This window comes from Taudactylus pleione, unplaced genomic scaffold, assembly GCF_031769625.1.
Source record: "Taudactylus pleione unplaced genomic scaffold, aTauple2 ptg000202l, whole genome shotgun sequence".
In the NCBI taxonomy this organism is placed as follows: Eukaryota; Metazoa; Chordata; class Amphibia; order Anura; family Myobatrachidae; genus Taudactylus; species Taudactylus pleione.
The window spans coordinates 7,177,465-7,189,358 of record NW_028284604.1 but is presented as its reverse complement, the minus strand read 5'-3'; the positions used below and the strand labels follow the sequence as shown (position 1 = coordinate 7,189,358).

General features: G+C 44.4%; 1 long non-coding RNA gene and 2 other non-coding genes across 3 annotated transcripts; all 3 read right to left on the bottom strand.

The window, feature by feature from the left end:
- Positions 1–1,397: 1,397 nt before the first annotated feature.
- LOC148518110 (uncharacterized) lies at positions 1,398–8,628 on the bottom strand. The gene is made up of 4 exons (XR_015879217.1): positions 8,466–8,628; positions 3,802–3,902; positions 3,127–3,202; positions 1,398–1,566 (listed from the first exon to the last, which is right to left on the bottom strand). It is a non-coding gene; the product is annotated as an uncharacterized LOC148518110 (long non-coding RNA).
- On the bottom strand, positions 1,772–1,901 carry LOC148518112 (small nucleolar RNA SNORA13). Its single transcript, XR_015879228.1, has one exon. It is a non-coding gene; the product is annotated as a small nucleolar RNA SNORA13 (small nucleolar RNA).
- On the bottom strand, positions 3,564–3,694 carry LOC148518111 (small nucleolar RNA SNORA13). The gene has a single exon (XR_015879229.1). It is a non-coding gene; the product is annotated as a small nucleolar RNA SNORA13 (small nucleolar RNA).
- Positions 8,629–11,894: the final 3,266 nt, after the last annotated feature.

The following is an 11,894-nucleotide window of genomic DNA, read 5'->3' as shown; positions in this document are numbered from 1 at the left end:
TTCTTAATCTTCGGTTTTAATTATAAACTTTAGATATACTACCCTATTAATATCTCTTGGTTTTTGTCTTTATGCTGGGCTACATTCTGATGCTGGAAATCATATTGAAATCATGTCCTGATTCATCATAACTTTGGTTGGAATTGAGAAGTATAATTAGGCTTACTAAATGTACGCACATTACTTATTCTGAAAACCAAGTTGTGTTTTACATACTACACTATTAGCACCTTCTTGTCTTGTTTTTATATTTTATCTGCAGATCCACTTTCTGGCAAGGATCATACAAGAGGAGCAGCTTTTTCTGTGTTCTTTGTTTTATTTCTTATTTTCAGTTACTATCTAATCTGTATAAATATTTGTAGTTAGCGCATTGAGGGTTTGTGTATATATATATATAATTTATTTTATTTTTTTGAGGAAAGCTTTAACTGTTTGGTGCCTGGTCTCCAACAATAATATCCCCCATGGCATCCCTATGGGCCCTGAAGAAATTGTCATGCTACATTCTCTTTATAGTGACCCTAACAATGCTTCAGGTAGTAGATTTTGAATTCTTTATCCTGATTGAAAACGCACCAATAACCTTTAAGAATTACTCTGGTTTGGAAATTCATTATTTCAACAGTGGGACCCTCAGATCAGGTGTATCCAGAAAGCAATTGGAGCACTAATTTTAGTTTAAATGCATCTTATGCTGGGCTTACACATAAAATGTACCATAAATGGAGATTTCAGTGTATGGCCACCATATCCGCTTTGCTTCCCAGAGGAGGAAACATTTCCCCATCTCTCCAGTGAAGGAAAAGATGAAATGTCGGGCATTCGGCTGCAGCAGGGCATATACTGCCAACCAATTATCAAATCTTTAGGATATGCTGGACGATTTCAGCATGTCTGACAGAATAATAATTATTGCTCAGTCATGATAATACACGGATCAATTATTGAATTGATGTGTTCCCAGCATTAGGAGTACCCATTTGTATAACCAAATACTGAGTACCCCCCATGCAATTAGAAAGCTTTAGGCTTTTTAGGTTTATCTTGTGTTAACTAATGGTAGCAAAGTGCAAAATATAATTCCAATGGAGGTAAATTTAATTAAATTGCTTATTAAAACATTTGTTAGTCCATAACCAGTTATTTGGTGGTTGAATAAGATAAATCCATACACAGCTGAATCCATTTAAATAATTTTATACAATTATCCTATGTATCCTTTAGTCATTGGGAGGCCAATTCTAAAAGCAGCAAAACGGATACTGTAATGTGCTGCAGAATACACTGGTGCCACCATACAAGTGTGATCATGCTTCTTCACCTCGCCAATTCAAACATTATACCACACATGCATTCATTCACTCACGAGTATGATGCAAAAAAACAAACTCAAATACAGTCCCTAATGTACAATTTTATTGCTGTATCATTAGATAAACAATTCGGCTTCACAAAACAAGTTTGTATAAAGTAACGACCATCTTCATTTTATGGAGGTTACAGCAGATGAACACTTCTTTATGCTGTCCATGTTCCTGGACTGTAGCTGATGGCCACATCTTCCTGTGGAGACAAACCACTAGGTTACAAGTTTGACACTATATAATGCTCCAGTTACAATTAAACCCAGCATGCAGATACCTTGACTTGAAAGCTATGGTCACATTTCCAATACATTACTATTATAGCACATAGTCTACACATTACAGTCCTGGAAATTATCTTTATTTTTTGCAGAGAATAGAATACTGTGCAGTATATAGTACAATATTGTGCCCATGTGACTCCATGCCCAAGGCATTAGACCTTCAGGGCACTCTGAGTGACAAGGAGTATACTGTATGCCTTGTTTGACACCACATTCATCATAAACAAAAAGAATGGGTAACACAAAGGCAAAGCTAGCAGTATGTAAAGGTAAGTGGTATCTCCTTACTGGAAATGCCCAGTTACTTCAACCGCTGTCCCTGCGAGTTTCCTTTAGTACATAGCAGGGATATTTTCAATAAAAATAATATCCGCTGCAAAACTGATCATTAGTAATCACAGCAGTACAGAGATTAGTAAAATAGGTCACTTGGTAGCCTATTTACTAGGCAGTGGAATTACAAAACATTTGATTTTACAGATTGTCTGGCATATTTAAAAGGACAATAGTAAATGCAAAATCAGGCTCGTTTCTGGTAGGCAAAATCTGTAAATAGAGTTCTCCAAATCTACGCTTAATAAATATGCCCCAAATGGTTATTACCTGCTTGCTATGCCTGACCCAATGTATTGGGCCTAACCAAGTTATTCCTCAGTGCATAATACCAGTTTAAACATGATAATTAACCAGTATCCAAAAAACTACTACTACAGGGAGAATACAGACTACGTCTTCGTTTCCTAATAATCATCCCAGTTTAGGAGGATGAGAAAATCAGAACTTATTCTTAGCTACCAATAAGACTCATCTTTTAAGTTACACATTTCCCATGTGTTATCTATGTTTATTATATTCAGTTTTAGGGGTATTTATCAAAGCTTGGAGAAACTTGAGATAAAGGACCAATCAATCAGCTCCTGTCATTTTTCAAACAGCTTGTAAACACTGAAGCTGCATACACACAGATTTTGTTATCAACGATTTTATGAACGATTTTCTATCAGATTTTTTTTAAAGTGTAATGAACGATTTTTTTGAACTACAAACGATTTTTGCATTTTAACTTCATGAAAATCGTTGAGTTGACAAGTCTGACTGAACTACAAACTACAAAGGTGAACGCGCATGAACAATTGTTCATCGCTTAACTCAGAAAGTGAACGATTTTTTTAAACGATAATCATTCAAAAAATCGTGTGTGTATGCACCTTTAGTAATAAACAGATAAGACTCACAATAGAAGTGTAGCAGTGGCTGCAAATTCCTGCAATGTGTCAGCTAGAACACACACACACACTAAGGCATGCCAGTGTCCAGACTAGTGCTTCCCTAACTAGTGATACAAGATTACACAGGACTTTTACCCCCAAACTTATCCGACTGCAACATTTAACCAGATAACCCATCCTTTAGTGAAATCTGTACTAATAGTAGAAACAGAAAGTGTGGGTGTGAAATTAAAATCGTCCATTTACCTTCTTTACCAGGGTAAGCTATGAATAGCTTTATAATGCCAGGGCTGGTTCTTCAGTTACAAAGAATTCATCTGACCTGTAAATAAAAGGATAACCATACATAAATACCACAACAAATCCATAGCCCTAGATGGACTACCAGAATGATTAATTCAACGTAGGTTGCGTCACAGGTATGATCTAGCCCGAGCCGGAATCTGTATGTAATGCCTCCTGTCACAATACCGACAGCTGCATCCCAATGGTTAGTATCCCCACAGGTGAGTGGTAAGTATGCTTACCACAACCCCCCCACTGCACAGAAGGCATCCTTCTGTGTTCTGGCGTCTGGAATATTGTACTGAACAGCACTCGCTCATGTTTATGTACAAACTATATGAATCCCATTAAAACTGGTACCGCCCATTGAGATGTGTACAGTCCACAACATACAAAGCACGTGTTCCAGCATAGCCATACACCAGAGAAGGGGAATATCCCAAGTGTAGCAGGCTATGAGGGGTTTAATATTTGCCTTTTCAGACACCACATTTGCCACTTATACAGCAAAATGGCAACACAAAAGGCAAGAGGCTTTCTCAGTGTAACTACAAAATTGGAGAACCCATTATACAGGGCAATGTGTTACACAGAATTACGTGTAATTTAAGGTCTGTGCTACACAGGATAACTGACCTCTCCAGTTACTGGGCTCAAGTGTGTAGAAAGGCCAGCTTCAGTTTCAGGTAACTCGCACACACAGGGTTCCAGTGCAGGTGTTATGTGTGAGAGATAACCTAGAGGGGAGAAAAGATGAAGGATTGTGGTTATAGCAATGGAACAATCACAGGAGTCACTCCCCTTTATACCTGGATTGCAAGATTTCTAATGGTGCACACACGGTCAGATTCTTCTTCAGATCTGAACGATAATTTAAAAAATCGTTCATATCTGAAAGAAAAATCTGACATGTGGGCACCGATGAACGATGCGCGTTCCAGTTTGTCAGATAACGATATCTGACATCTGATGTGTTTGCAGTCAGTTTTGGATAATTTCCATTCATTTTAATAGTCAAAAATCATTCATCTGACATATCTGACCGTCTGTATGCACCTTTAATGACACAACATGCAGATGCATACTACAAATACTAACCATTGCCAATCAGAATAATGTCAAACTCTGCAATATAACTGAGGTGTATTTGAGGAGCTTAGCATAATTTTGGCCAAAAATATGGACCTACCTACGGCATCCAGATGACCAGCACGGAACTACAGGTCTCAGCATGGGCCCCCCATATAGTCTATATTAAGTACACTTGAAAGCGGAGACTCCTTCAGCTTGGATTAGCACTCCTCCCAAATGACCAAGGGTGTTTTTAATTACCATGAATCTCTGGCATGTGCAGATTGCATTTTGGAAAGGCACTATGGGGTACCGAGGCAAATCAGGAAGCACTACTGATGAGATGTATGCATCTGCCGGAGTGTGCATTGCGTCTTTCCCAGCCAGCTCCACTGGGCATGTGCGAGATCTCCCTTGCAGCTCCGGGAGCCAGCAGCCGCAGCAGCGACAGTGCTGTCCCTGCTGTGGTGATAGGGCAACGACAGCTGCAGCTGTCAGTGTTACTGACCGTTCATACATTGAACAATACATCGGCGCTGCCATCTTGTAAATAGCAGTGTCAATAATGACATCTAATACCAAACTCCACTTTAATACATGGGGGAGAAGCAGTATCAGCACACATAACGTGCACAGATATCACTCCTTACTCATATCGCCGGGTAATACATCTACCCCTATGTATGGCAAATCCTGAATAAATGTATACAATTAGTTAGTTTTAGGGTGCGTACACGCAGTATGGTCAGAGATTATGATATCGCTGACTGATCGTCCTGCACCTTCCTGGTGTGCTGAACGATAGTTATTATTCATCCAGTACACCAACAACCCACCAATGACGGGCTAGCAACCCGCGCTCAACGATTGCGGGTCCCTATGTAACCTGGTCGATATCAACCAGGTTGGCCTGCATGCACGGGCGATGGTAGATATTGTTATGGTCCATACGTGCCCACTCATAGCTGGTCATTTGTGGGTTGGTAGGCATCAAAAAATGAACGATTGTCGATATCGTTAATATCGTGCATTTTTATTGTACCGGGTGCACGCACCATTAGGGGTTTGTTTGGGGAGCAGGGCCCCCTGGGTTGGTGTGACCGGGCTGCTTTGGGGCATCACATTGTAACATTTAATCTAGCAACCAAATTATTTTTTGGTTTTACCAATGTAACACTATTATTACACTTTAATTATTACCTCTCCTATCTAACAATTTCCACACAGCTGCTGCTTCTTACTAATTTAACATCCTAGGCTGGGTACACACCTAAAGATTTTCTGTCCAACCATCCACCTAGTTGATTGGTTGGAATGAAAATCTAGTAAGGTATGAAAGCAAATGAAAATCAGCAATTTGCTCCCAAACGTCGGAAAATGGACAAAATCTGTTTGTTAAATGTTTGATCTAAACAATTTGTTCAAACTTGTCTGACGACCATTTTCACCTGTTTTCTGGCATTTAGGAGCAAATTGCTGATCATCAGTTGCTCCCATACGTTACCAGATTTTCATTCCAACCAACTAGTTGGATGGTTGGACAAAAGCTTTCTGAAGCAAGTACTTATACAGATTTTCCCTACGGAGCAAACAAAAACAGACAAATTTATGCCCCTTTTCCACCTAAATTCCAGTTCTGACCCAGAGTTGGAACAAAGTTCCTATCCGGATCAGACCCAGAATTTTGCCGGCGCCGACTCGGGATATTCCCGAGTCAGCGCCGCTCACACCGCAGTCGGGTCTGCATAGACCCGGCTTTTGCCGAGTGAAAGTGGCGCTTGGAGATGACGTCATCTCCAAGCGCCACTGAAGCCGGACCAATCGGCCGGCTAGCAGCGCACTCCAGGTCATCGTGACCCGGAGTGCGCTGTTCCCATAGCAGGGTTTCCTGGGCTATGCCCGTGTTAAACCTTGCTAGTTACCTGGGTTGGATTGCTGGCTCACTCGACCCGGCGATCCAACTCTCTCCCCTTTTACACCAGGGAGCTGCCCGGGTTAACCCTTCAAAAACCCGGGTTTTAGCTCCAGTGTAAAAGGGGTATAACTGAAAAGATGAGATTTGGAATTGAATTTCTAATGGAATTCGCAAGGCAAACTTGCAGTGATTTCACCTTGCAGGACCAAACTAAAGGTGCCTACACACTTGGCGATGTAGTCACATTCCGACAGTGTACGATTTCCTTTGAACTCTCCGCAGCAGTTCTGCGCACGATTTGGTGTTAAAAATGTCCAATGTGACAAACAATCTAAAGTGCCTCCTTAAAGCTGCCCATTCACTATGCAATTAAACCTAGCGCTGGAGCGATAACTACGGTCGTTATCGCTCCATTGCTTGGTAATTGCCCGCAAATCGGGCAGTAAAAGGTTAAAACGACCACAATGTGCACGCCCGCTGGTAGTTTTTAACATCAATCATCGCCCGAACATGACGGTCAACCTGACGATCGCCGTCAGGTTGCCATGTTCGGGGATGATTGATCTGCATACACTGAACGTCTGAACTTTCAGTGTATGCAGTTCACCCCGCGGGAGACTACGGCATCGTAATCGCGCAGTCATCACCCACATCGTTAAGTGGATGGGCAGCATAACTTTTTCCAGTGCATCGTGTCCCAGATTGGCAAATCTGCCCTACAGATCTGAAGATGCGATTTACGATCTGCAGGGACACGCATCGGCATCGTGAGTGAAAACTCATGATTTGGGCATATTTTACACGATTTGTAGTCACTATGCGGCAGAATCAGGGAAATCATGTAATATATCGCTAAGTGTGTAGGCACCTTAATAGACTAAGGGGGGGGAGGGAATTAATTCTTCACATAAGTGCTTCAGTGGTGTTCAGTCTGCTTTTCCTACTGTCAAGTCTATCATGATGATATTACTATGCTGAAGCACCTACACATCGAATTTTTTTTTTTTTTTTGCACAGACCCTGGCAATCCAAAAATAAAATAAAAATCCCAGGACATGCCTCTGGTGTCTGGTCACTATCAGACTAGGGAAGGGAAAGATTGTAGCATGGAACACATTTATAGCTTTATCAGGGCCGCAACTAGGGGGGGGCTAGAGGTGCACATGCACCGGGAGGGGATTGCAGGGGGGTGAAAAAGCAGACTCTGCCATCTGAAAATGGCCACCGCCGAAGAGGAGACTAACGCTAGAGGTCCTTACTGGACCTCTAGTGTCTGTCTTTCTTGGCGGCGGCCATTTTTGGATGGCCGTTTTCAGCAGATTCCATGCGGACTAGACTGCTGAAAATGGCCATCAAAAAATGGCCGCTGCCAAGGAAGAGATGCTAGAGGTCCTACTGGACCTCTAGTTTGTGTTAGAGCGCAATGCACACAGCGTTCCCGGAAGTGCCGGGAACGCTGGCGCTGCAGGGAGAGGATGCTGAGAGCTGCATCTTCTCCCTTCAAACCCCCCCTGGCAACAAGCATGTAACCCCCTGGCAACAAGCATGTAAGCAGGTAATTTTAAAGTAATTAGAAGCATTACTGTGGGGCATAAAATGGTGTCGGGCAAATATGGAAGTGGCACTTTGGTAATAGGCATTACAGTGTGTGGCATAATTTGTAATGGGCATTATGGTGTATGGCATAATGTAAGTCACTATACCAGGGGCGTCTGAGTAATGCACTGCCTTATGGAGGAGCAAGGACAAAATCCAGGTACGGGAAGGGAAGGGGGCGCAAAATTGCTGCCTTGCACCGGGTGACATATCCTAGTTTCGGCCCTGGCTTTATACAGAATATACAGAGTATGTATGGGATTCTTGCAGATAATCTCTTTAAGGAGTGACAGAACTGGCAGGATGTAGTTGGTTACATCACTGAGGAAACATGGTCATACAGGGAAAAGCCTCCTGTACCTATTGCTTCTGGTACTACAATGGCATGCCCTGTGTGACCCAGAATGCAGCAGCCTTCACTACACATTGATAGCCGCGACATGCCAGCATAAAGCGCTACAGCTACCGTGACAGACCCCGCCACATGCCCTCTTCCGTTATGGCTGCGAGAGCTACAGGCCAGGAGCTGCACATACACTGTGGGCTTTCCCAAGCTCCCAGAACGCACCATGTACAGTTGGGATCAGAGCATCTGACACGCACGCAATATTACTCTGCATGGCCGGGGCTCTGCTGCACCGTCCTCTACCCACCAGTCACAGGGAGGTGCTGCTGATCGGACCCATATGGCCCCCGGCCCCCCTACACTACGCCTCACCTGCTGGAGATCCGTGGTGGGAGCTGGGTCATAGCGAAGGTGAACCGATGGGTGCTCATCTCAGACGGTTCACGTGTCTGCCCTGCTGTACTCAAGTGGGCGAGCACAGCCTCCAGCTCTGCACTGCAGCACGGCCAAAGTGAAAAGAGGAAACATCCTCAGCGCTGCACATTTACTACATGGCCCGGGATGTACCACGTGCGCAGGGGAGCCCGGGGTGTACCATTTGCGCAGGGGGCCCCGGGATGTACCATTTGCGCAGGGGGGCCCGGGATGTATCATGTGCGAAAATTACATCTTTACCAAACGCAACGTGGGAGGATTTTTATGGCAGCCTAGAACAGGTCTGTGTGTATATAGATGATGCTGCAGTGCAGAGAATAAAGGCTATATTGTTAATAGCACTACTGCTGAAATTACATTGTAATATCTGTATTACTCTGAGAGACTTCTATTATCTGTAATTACTTGCAGTAAGGTTATGTGTAATGCTTGGCTCACCTGCAGATAAAATGCCTGTCAGACCATGTGACATGTTTATGTGTCAGCCTGTAACCCACCCAGTACAGTGAGTGTATGGCCACACATCAGTATCTGCTTTCCTCCCCTGTGAAGGAACAGAAGAAATGTCATCTGACTGCGTACACAGAGCCCGATTCAGACACGCTCGCTAGGAAGCGTTCGCACGCAGACTGCCGATGTCTGCATTGTGCGCATCGCAGTGTGAGTGCGCGAACTAGTACAGGCGATCGGGAAGTGTTCACTCACTGCGCATAGACAGCCCGGCAGAATGAGTGACAGGATATGCCGTTTGTGGGTGGTGAGGGGTTGGTCGATGAAAACGGGGGAGTGGTGATGTGAACACAGGCGTGCCTGAGCGTCTCAACGCCACTTCAGAGGCGTGCAAGATTAAAACGGAGCGTCATACTACACGTCACATGGCTGAATTCTACACTGAAGGACTCACAGTGCTTGCGGTAAGGTATGGGCAATCACAAGTACTGCGTTCGCTTCCGATGGTACTTGAAGGTACCGATGGTTGCATACACTTCCTGAAGATGACGCGCATATGTGGGCGTCTTAAGACAGGCTAGTGGGTGTCTAATATTGCATTGGATGGACATGCTGGAAGATTCGGCATGTCAAACGGAGCGATATTTTGAGATCGGCCACGCAAATTCACAGTACAATGTATGCCCAGCATTACTAGTAAATTGATCGGGCATATATTAGGTCACCTTAGCCCGCCCCGTCCCTTACCGTCAGTTGAATAGGGTGGTTTAGTCTATCCATTCCGCAATGTACAGATACTGTAAGCTTAGCTACCATCACATGAAAGTTATGCAGCTTTTTTTACTTCTATGAAATACTAAGTATATTGTTATACAAACAGCACTTTACAAACTTACATCTACTCTCTTCTATGCAAGAACAACAACATAAATCACTGTGTACCACATAACCATGCCTACCCTACATTAGAACACATTTCAATATGCTTTAAAGGTTACTGTATGGGGTTATTTATTACCAGTTATTTATATAGCGCACACATATTAAGCAGCACATTACAGAGAATATTTGTCCATTCACATCAGTCCCTGCCCCAGTGCAGCTTACAATCTAGGGGCCTGATTCAGAGATGTACGCAAACCCGATGGTGCAGACCCCCGATTTGTTAATGGTCTGCATCCTCACATGTTGTGTCGCCAAGCTGGAGGATTATTGCATCCCCAATTTCTGTGAGTGCCGGGGCCAGAGACTTCCTGACCCTGGCTGAACAAGTACGTTGCCCATTCTGAGTAAGCTTCAGTTTACTCAGATGGGCGATTACTGCGCCCATCACGACTGATAATCGAGATGTTGATCTGATGCTGTATCTTCGAACGCAGCACTCGGATCGCAGATGCTTACAGGAGGCATCTCTTTCCTACAGATGCCTGTCTCTCTAAGCAAAGATAGGAGCAATGGACATTAGTATGCACACACACAGATGTAACCACTTTTGCTGCCCATGCAACGACACAGTACATCCATTATATGTGCAGAAAGTGTGTTCCAGATTTTTGTGATTATGTAGCCTAAAATAGTGAAAATTTATGCATGTACAGTTTTCTTGAAGTTTGCTGTAATTCCTATATGATATAGACACTTCTGTGAACACTAGAGGCATTCAACCTGCGGGATCCCAATTCCTGTTGAGTTTTCAGGAAGGGTTCCTCCTTTGGTGCTCCTTATGGAAAGCAGCTTGAGTCAATTCTGCTAACAAGCTCATCGTTCGCTATGACGCTCACAGTATAACTCTAGTGCAATTACTGCAGATTGTACAGTCGGAAAAAATTCCAAATCTTGGTTGTACTTTTGTATGTGAAGCTTCCCTCAGGAGCAGTACTTGTTTTATAGATGTTTACACCAAGTTATATTTTATCACAAAGGAATTCAGCCACTAGTGATGGCTGCACATACAGTAGAAATGGAGATCTGTGCAATTTGGTTATAATAAATATTGTCAGTGGAACGCTAATCCATCCCAGTCACCACCTACAATGCTTAGGTAAGAGAGACATATGTAATAGGTGCCCAATTAAAGGTATACACTGATGCATCTCCACGGACAGGACAAATTAAAACTTAGTTGCGTGGATGCCATACTACTGTAGGTAAATACCTGTGTGCAGCTCTCAGTAACCAATCTATATATCAATGTGCTTAATTTCAACAATAAACATGTATAGCAGCAACCAGGAACAATCTATGGGCCTGATTCTGACCTGCTCGCAAGCGGGTCGATGGTGCCCTAGTGCGCATGCGCACGACGGAGGGAGCTCCGTCATGTGCATGCGCGAGACCAAAATGGGTCTCGCACCAAAGGGGGCGTGCTGTCGATGTTGATTGACAGCACGCCCCCTTTGGTGGGCATGCCGGGGGCGTTGCTGCCCAGACGGAGGCGTTCCCATGGGAACGCCTAGCATCTGGGGCCGGCCCCACTGACATCACTAGTGATAGAGCCAAAAGCACTCCTGGGCTTGTGGCAGACAAGACCCTACCGTAGGCCCAATGGTCGCGATGGTCAAGACCATCGCGACCATCTTTTTGGCTGCTCGCATAAGCTGTGGGTGGTCACCCACAGCTATGCGAGTGGCCAGGAGGCCGCTCCAATAAGAGGAAGGAGGGCCCTGATTCAGAGCGAGCGCTCTGGTCAGAGCGTCTGGCTCTGAGGGGGTCATTCAGACCCGCTCGCGAGCAAAGTTCGCTCGCAGGCGGGTCGATGTGAGAATGCGCATGCGCACGACGGAGGGAGCTCCGTCGTGCGCATGCGCGAGACCCGGCGAGCGACGAGAAATACATCGCTCGGGGTCTCGCACCAAAGGGGGCGTGCTGCCGATGGTGACTGACAGCACGCCCCCTTTGGTGGGCGTGGCGGCCAGA